Consider the following 7,671-nt stretch of genomic DNA (forward strand, 5'->3'; position numbering starts at 1 on the left):
TTTAGCATCAGTTGTACCTGCATGACCAACATTTTGTATGCTTATATTGTAACAGCCCCAAACCAAGAATTTCTAGCTATCATCGAATTCCCCATCACCTTGCTTTTTGCACTTCAAACAACACATTTGGTATCACTATCATGACATGTTATTAATATTTGATTATTATGATGCCTCTGAGGTTGAACTATACTCAGATATTCTGTGATTCAGATACGAGGGTCATTCATCAAGTACACAGTGTGGAATTGGCCCAGAAAAGTACAGAGAGTGTTCCGTAGACCTGTCTTATCTAGTCCGAACATTCTCCCATTCCTCGCCATTGACTCTTCAATACACCGAGTATTTCTTTAAATATTCATCATGATAGCTGAATGAATAAAAAATCTACAGGAGCTCAGGAAACCTTATTTTTTTAACAATATTCATTTTATTATCAATTTTCATATTATTGAAGTTTTCACAGATTATTTTCAAGCATATCTATATCATTTACTTTCAAAAAATTTTAACTAATGCATGTATTGGTAGTTGCTCCATAAAATGAAATCATTATAGATTACAGAATGAATCTTGATTCACAGGTGAGACCAGCATATCACAGAATTATTGCCGTTTTTCAAATTGCATCATTTTCCACCCATCAGATTGTATCAAGACAGAACCTTACTTTAAAGCTCCCAATCCATCAAAAGACACATGTGGCCGTTACTATTGAAGGATCGAGATCTAAATTAGCATTCTTCAATCTACAGAATGTGTTAGAAAACTCTCAAGGCAATATGCACTAATGGTTATTTTTATAGTAATGACATTAAGAACCTCAGAAATAACTGTCACTCCAACCAAAATAGATGGAAATATATAAACGTATTAAGAAAAATCTACTCACTATTTCAGGGATAAGATCTATCAATGACAGTACCAATGGCCGTGATCAATGATGCAAGGTCAAAAGGTCATCCATAAACACAAGTCATCCTCACATCCTTTTCTAGCCCTATGTCTCCATTAGACCAATTCGCCACGAGTTTTCCTGCCTTGGATTTTCCGAGGGAGGGAGAAGATGTCAACACGTGGTCCTGCCAAGAAAGAAGTGATCCAACACTGTCACAATGTATAAGGAATGTCTATACATTACTGTATTGATCGCACACAGGCGGGCTAATTAAACAGTAAACACTTGACAATGATGTGGTGGATAGACCGAGGGGTCTGATTGATTCCTGATCAGGTTTTAAGTGGTCCAGGCATTCATATCCACACTGAACATCTACTCCCATACAATGATGGGAAATATTTTATTTAATCTCAAAACCCCTGGATGTTTAGATACTCAGTTTTAGCATACATAATATCCAGATGCAAAATTGGTTTAATAATGTAAATGAGAAGGCTATAATCACGGCAATAAGCCTATAATCATTAGAGAGCTTTAATTTCATCAATACCGTATAGTGACATGAGAGTTTTCATTGAATAAATACCAGTAGTTTTTTTGTATTCTCAACAAAGAACATACATTTAAATCTTTATTTTTTTTATTGATATTTCTCTTTCTGGAGATAAATGCACCAGATGTTAAATATCATACCTGTATTTAATTAAACCATCTTTTGTCCAAATATGGATGGATATCTCGAGTTACTGCATTGTTCATTTTATTGTTTGTTTCCTGTAAATGTACACATGAAATGTCCTCATCATAAATTGTATTTTCTGAATTCTACCAGATTTCCAAAGATTTCAATCTTCATGCTTTATGAATTGATATTTCACTAATTTTTGTTTACCAATGTGAATCCAACTGCTTCCGCATCAGTGAATGATTGCTTTCTTAAAAATATAACAATACATCATTACTACACATGTACAAAAGAAAAGTTACCATGGTTACTCAACTTCAAATGACAATTCAATAGCAATGAAAATCAAAATGTATTTATTTAACTCAGAATTATCCTATTACAATTCAATCAGTTGAATGAACATTAGTTTTATTTAAAAAGCCATTGGCTGTTTAGTGGAACATTTAGTGGTGCATCTTTCAAAAATGCCTACGCGCATGGCTTCGTCGGCCAGTATGATTTTAATTATAATTGCAAACATATTGAACGCACACTGTTATTTTCTGACCCAGGTTATTTAATGTCTTTGAAATTCCAACACATGATTAGATTTGATATTTAAACATAAATGCACTCTCTTGCATTTTTTTTTTTTAAATCTACCTAAAACACTGTGCCGGATAATTAGTCCAGTGCCAAAGTGGCATTTTTGCACCTGCTTAAGAGGCAGTTTCAGAAAAATCCATACATACAATATGATATCATAGACCATTGTCTAGAAAGTATATAACCCACTTTTGTTTTTAGTGTGTTTCACCTGACAGGTGAGATATTTACTTTTAAAAATCAATATCCCATAGGAAAATGATAATTCCCATAGGAGAATTGATTCTCCTACAGGAAATATTGACAATCCTATAGGATTTTCTAAAAATCCTAAAGGAATTATATTTCCTGTAAGAGAATGGTATTTCCTGTAAGAGAATGGTATTTCCTGTGGGAATTTGATTCAGACAGGCTGTTTTCCTATAGGAAACTAATATCTCCAATCAGATTTTATCAAATCCTGTCAGAATTAAAATTCCTGTAGGAAGTTCTTGTATTCCAATAGGAAATTTCAAATTTCCTGTAGGAATATTCTTTTTCCTATGGGAAAAATTATTTTCCTCTAGGAATTTATTTTTGAAAGGTAAATATCTCCCATGACAGGTAAGTTACGATGATAACAATTATACTCTGTCCCAAGTTTTTGCTTCCACCACTTTGCTTGATATTTCAATAATCATAAATACCTTTGTGCTCAAACTATGTTCATCCACTAATATGAAAAATGTCCAGATTATCTGTTTTGAAACGTCCCCTCTACCGCTTCAGGTTTCAATACACATCCCAAAATAGAAAGTCTACGGGGATTTTGCATTGCATCAGCCATTAATAAGCCTGGATGATAACGTTGAAAAATTGCGCGAGGTGTCACAAGTACTTCCGAATGGAGAAAAGATGTAAATCTCCGTAAGAAAATTGTTTTCGTTCCTGTGAACTATTATGAGTGAAAAATGATAATTGTTCAATGAAGATATCTTGAATATATTCCCTTTTATCGATATCAACTGTATTTCTTTCACAGGTTCTGTGTATTTTTATTAAAAATCATCAGAAAGCGATGGAAGCAAAAACTTGGGACAGACTTTAACAAAGGTGGGTGTAAACTCTTTAAGCTGATAGTTAAGCAATGATCTATCATGTGGCATATTTGAATTTTTCGATATATGCATCTTAGACGGGTGCAAAAATGCCACCTTGGCACAAAGTTCTACAATGTAACTGAAAATTTACATTCATCAATTTCATGAAAACAGGTACACATGCAGGTCCGAGTGCTTTCAGCTTCGAATTCCATGCAAATGACCAGTGGTACTAGATACACGTGTGTAAGGTTAAGAGCATGTTTCTTGCATGCATGAAGGAAATGCGCATATCTATACAGTATACAACCTGTACTGGCCTGTCTACGATGCCTCAAAATTTGCCATTTTGGGATCAAGGATGATGCTGTGTGTTTTGAGAACATCCCAAAATGTGTAATCTCGAAAACCCCGCGAAATCATAGCGATAGTCTAACCCGATTCTAAAACAATTCATCGAACCCGATTCACGAAGATGCTAAGCCTCATCATAGTCATTGTGGAAACTGTGGCAACAAAAAGTCACCAATTCATATTTCAAGTGATATAATATTACGCTTAATTTTTACATCTTAAATTTTCAATCCATGATTCAATGATTTAGATTTAAACTATTATTTGGATAATCGAAATAATAACTTATATAGTGTAAATCAAAGGATATATCATAATTTGAAATCAATTTTATATTCATTTTTTTCTTCATAATATCTTACTTTGATTTGTGGCAAAAAATGCTTCGAAGACAATATCGCATTCAGTAAATTGCTTTTCATGGTATCTTTCTATAGTACATGACTCCCATATTCAGAATAACTGAAATTAAATATCATTTTGTTTGCATGTTTTAGTAAGCTTAAAATACATGTATATAAAACATTACAGGAGGGAATCCATGAATTTTTTTTCTGCATGGTCCATATCAATAAAAAAAATATCAAATAATTCAAAATTGGAGAATCGAATGCACCCAACCACTGCTGGCAACTCAAAGAACCTGAATATGTAGGTTTTTCGGTTTGACAGGGAGGATTCTAATGCCAATTTTGCTATATTAGTTTAGGAAATTCTGAATTTCTGGACTACATGTACATGGGTGTATCCATCACAAGTTTCCATTTAAAGAAACATAACTCGTATACATTTGTTCGCTTTCCTGTTTTAAGGCGGCTTGACTGTCAACAACCTAAAGATCAGATTAGTCGAGATTTCCGTAACCATACACTTTTAATCAATAAAGAAAATTATAAATATTTTAGATTTAAGATTCTAAATATTATTCTATACTAGTATCTTTATACAAAACTCGACTTCTAAATCAAATTGCCCGGTCTACTGATTCTAACTGAGCACTCTTAAAGGGGCGTGGTCACGATTTTGGTCAAAAATTATTTTTATGAATTTAATGATTACAATGCTTCAGTAATTACTATTATTACAGTAAACATGCATTGGCATTTTTCGTAGGCAACAAAAAATTGAGTGCCATTCGCTGAGTTAAAAGTGAGTTACAGGGCTTACAATTCTTTGATATATTTTAAATGTTGAAGTGAACATTCCAGTTTTAGACCTGAAATGAATGCGTTAAACGTTAGGAACTGTTTATTAATTTATGCTTAAAATCGACAAATCAGCCTGGAAAGGATTTTTTACTGGTATATATTGAACCTATGTAAACAAAATCATGGCACGAGTTTTGTTTATAAAAAGAAAAATATAATTTGACCATTCATTTATTCAGACTTTATTTCCCTCAAAGGAGGATTATTTCAGGACATACAATTATACATACATGCAACACTATATAAATAGTGCCTGTTTGGGAGGGTAACAGTTGAAATTGACACCCCGAGAAAACCATTGTCAACCGACGCGAAGCGGAGGTTGACAATGGTTTTCGAGGGGTGTTAATTTCAACTGTTATCCTCCCAAACAGGCACTATTTATTTTGTTATACTGAATGTCTTAATTTTTTAGAAAATTTTACTGCTTTTATATAGGAATAACGTGAATTCTACAGCGAACCGTACGCGCATAATTTTCGCGCATGTAACATTTTTTAATGTTACCCGTTGCTAAGTGCGTTGCTAACGCTGAGGGTAATAGCAAATATTATTAACTGCGTCTTAACCAATCAGATTTCAGTATTTAACATGAAAGTATAACAAATATAATTATGAGAAAAGGTATAACTATTTAGATATATACACAATGAAAAAATCATCTTAATAAAAAAAAAGGGGGAGGGGGGGGGGGGTCCATTGGCACAAACAAACACAGGTTATGACGCTGCTATTTGGTTAGGTTGAGCTTTTAGCGTCCGATTATAGCATGTACATGTAGCAGTGCCTCGGATGTATCTAAACTTAAATTCGAAGTGCATGTAGATCTTTTTCTGGCAACCACGACCTAGCAAGAAGAATATTTCATCATCTGTCAGCACACAGGTCTGCGGAGAGGTGTTCATCGAAAGAGTTGGTGATCTGATCCCTCCAGTATGTACGTAATTATAAGTCACCGGTCGAAGCTTTATGTACGAGGGTCAATAAAAAAAATACGAAGACTTTTGCCATAGCTACATTGTATCATGTTACTTAACGTCATATTATTTTTAAACTTAGTAGACATAATTTAGCAATAGTTTTAATCAATTTGAAATCAAAAAAGTTTATATATTTGTTTATTTTTAAGAATTATTTAGAATCTCATTCTGCAAAAATGAGGTCACGGCTCACGGTCAAAATTTGTGTTATGCCAACAATAATTAACCATATTATGTTGAAAGTAAAATATCTATAAATTAGGCTTAAAACCAAATAATATTAAAACCTCGGATTGAGATTTGTCATGATATTCTATGTACCAAATAAGGACGGGATGTATAGTTTCGTTGAACAGATATCAAAAACTAAAGATAGATAGTCATCTTTAAAATTGATCATGAATTGAAATGCGTCACGGCGCAACGAAAAGTATAAACAGTATGGATGTAACTCGGGGAAAAAGCCGATACAAACTGTGAACATGCTCAAAGATTGAAAAAAAATAAATCAAAACTTATTTGCACGTTTGTGATTAACTGTATTACATCTTTAGGGGGAGGTGGTATTTGTATTTTGAACATCAATAGTTCGAAAGAGAGTAGAATATCTGTAAACATTTGGTCAAAAGAACAAACAATATCTGCCGTTAAGGGTTTTTCTTACAGTAATTGAAGAGACATGCGGTAAAAATTAAAACTTCGAGGAACTAACTTGTAATTCTCGAACAAATGTGAACAAATTAGATGTCGAGCAATATAGTGCCGATTTCAATTGTATGGTAGAAAGCACAAACGACTCAGATTGGGAATTTATATTAACTGTGCGTGCGTCATCTTGACGTCATGTTTTCAACGTTGCCGTGCGCCATGGTGACGAAACATGTTGTTTTTAAAATGGGGTAGGCCTAACAAAAATACCTTTTCATCAAATGAAATGAAACTTCGTATACCAATAGAATAAGTAGTGGTGCATAAATTATTTTGTTAGCTGTGACTAATATGAAAAATATATGAGCGACAGGCACATTGTCTTCGTATTTTTTTATTGACCCTCGTACATGTTGAAAAACGTCTAGGAACACGGCGTCACATAGGAGTCTGTTCCGGAGGAAAAGCTATAAGCATGGATATAAATTTACGAAGAGGAATTTCATACGAGTTGGACGGAATGGACCAGATGAAACATAGGTTCATCAACCCTCGGGACCATGCCACTTTAACTGTATTTTTTCGGACACCTTTTTCTTACATGCAAACTGAATAATTAGTTGTCAACAACAAAAAGTTGTTTTCAATATCTATAGTTGGAAGAAGAGAAATAAATTCAAGCTGTAAAGTCTATAAACCCATGCATATCACGAATCTTTCAAATTCTAGCTGCTGCTCAGATTCGATAAAATAAATACCATAACGGTTAGAGCATATTGTCTACTATTTAAAAGTAGAATTTAAAACTATGATCGTCAAAATATGAATATTGTCTTCATCAACTTTCATAGTTGGAAGGAGGGCTGTAAAGTTGACGTACAAACCACTTATAAATGTACGCAATTTTTCGTAACAACAAAATCAAACTGCGTGAGTTAACATTAATCTTATATCTTAAGTAGACAAGGAAGAAATCAGAGCATCATGCATGGCTGTTTTCAAGCATACGGACCAAAAACAACCCTACCAGCAACTCTATCAACCAACTAACCCTTCCAAAAAGAAACTGCAGATAAAAATAAAAAGTAAAAAGGATATCTTTATTTTCTATCACTTCCTCCTTCTCTCTATTAAAGAATTCACCCATTTATTGGTTGGTTTTTTTTTAAGTATGGAATACAGTTGCCATTCTAGTACAGGGTAAATAATGAAGAACAAAATACATACA

General features: G+C 33.4%; 1 protein-coding gene across 12 annotated transcripts in view; it reads right to left on the minus strand.

Moving 5' to 3' along the window:
* Window positions 1-1,032, minus strand: part of LOC128176649 (neurexin-1-like) — a 48,249-nt gene extending 47,217 nt beyond the window's left edge. For all 12 annotated transcript variants that reach the window (XM_052843124.1, XM_052843125.1, XM_052843122.1 and 9 more), the window contains exon 1: window positions 893-1,032. The gene's annotated coding sequence lies outside the window, so the exon portion shown is untranslated. The remainder of the gene's footprint in view (window positions 1-892) is intronic.
* Window positions 1,033-7,671: the final 6,639 nt, after the last annotated feature.

This window comes from Crassostrea angulata, chromosome 3, assembly GCF_025612915.1.
Source record: "Crassostrea angulata isolate pt1a10 chromosome 3, ASM2561291v2, whole genome shotgun sequence".
In the NCBI taxonomy this organism is placed as follows: Eukaryota; Metazoa; Mollusca; class Bivalvia; order Ostreida; family Ostreidae; genus Magallana; species Magallana angulata.